This window comes from Mastomys coucha, unplaced genomic scaffold (assembly GCF_008632895.1).
Source record: "Mastomys coucha isolate ucsf_1 unplaced genomic scaffold, UCSF_Mcou_1 pScaffold7, whole genome shotgun sequence".
In the NCBI taxonomy this organism is placed as follows: Eukaryota; Metazoa; Chordata; class Mammalia; order Rodentia; family Muridae; genus Mastomys; species Mastomys coucha.
Window position 1 is genome coordinate 25,320,507 of NW_022196913.1, and position 1,248 is coordinate 25,321,754.

The window sequence follows — 1,248 nt, forward strand, 5'->3', positions numbered from 1 at the left end:
GGGCAGAGCTTCTCTATAGTTACTTGTAGCCAAGTGATTCTACAATGTGCTGAACTCAGTCCCTGTGCATTAGAAATCAATGAAAACTATGAATATGCAGAATCACCTCATTCATGGTTCTGTGTGTTTTGATTTTGTATTAAAGCATAATAACTATAAAAGTGAGATTATATATCATACATATATGTATATATGTAATACATACATACGCACGTATATTTGTGTGTAAGAGTATGAATATGTGTGTGCATGTGTGTGTGTGTGCGTGTGTGTGTGTGTGTGTGTGTGTGTGTGTGTGTGTGTGTGAACTGTTGCCTGTGGTGGCATTGAACCACCATACCCTGCTGGAATGGAAAAGATCTTGAAATTTTCCCCTGGAACTATGGCATTAATCATTGATTGTGGTTCATCTTTCCTTAATCAAAGGAGCTGAGCTTCAAGCAAATTTTTTTTAATTTTTATATGCTCCACCACTTGATAAGAGAACCACTTTTTCTTATATTCATTTACAGATGCCTACATCCCAACCATTATAATGATCATAATCACACCTTGTCCTCCCCCTCCTCCTCTTCCTCTTCTGAGTTTTTCTCTATTCAACATCATAGGCATTGTGCCTTCTGTATCAGTTTTAGAGTTCACAACTACACTTTTTTTGTGGTTGCCATTGATATGTCTTTGTCAAGAAATAATAACCGAAGCATTAACCTTTATGTGTTTATCCCATTTTAATACCTTTAAAGTATTGTGCTACACATTCTGCTTGACTTTATGAGTTTATTTCAGGGTTAAACAGTGAACTAGTTCTAGAATATTTTAGCCTTCACAGACACAACAGCCATATCAGCTGCTGGTCACTCAACCACTGCACAGAAGTAGACAGGCAGATGATTACCTAGAGACAGCTCATAGGATGGCCAATGTGGTGACTGTCCTGATCAAATTCACCAATCATGATGGCTTTTCTGGTTACTTTGTAGCCTTAATGGAAAAAATATCATCTGGTTACCTTTAAAAGAGAATAGATAGGAAATAAAATCTTCATCGATCTTACTATTTCTGAGGTATGTGACACATTCTTATATACATACAACGTTTGGTCATTCAATATCATTTTTCTCAGTGAGCTATGACCATGAACTTCAAACTACCATTTCTTATATTTATAGTGTCCTTAGGGGCATCAAAGTAAAGCCTTCTGTTCATTAAAATAAGATAAGGATGAATTATCTGGAGTAAATCATCATT

General features: G+C 36.0%; 1 long non-coding RNA gene across 1 annotated transcript in view; it reads right to left on the reverse strand.

The window, feature by feature from the left end:
* Positions 1-757: 757 nt before the first annotated feature.
* The window catches only part of LOC116081863, a 17,385-nt gene continuing 16,894 nt past the window's right edge, over positions 758-1,248 (reverse strand). The window contains exon 3 of the long non-coding RNA XR_004115045.1: positions 758-1,009. This is a non-coding gene — a long non-coding RNA (uncharacterized LOC116081863). The remainder of the gene's footprint in view (positions 1,010-1,248) is intronic.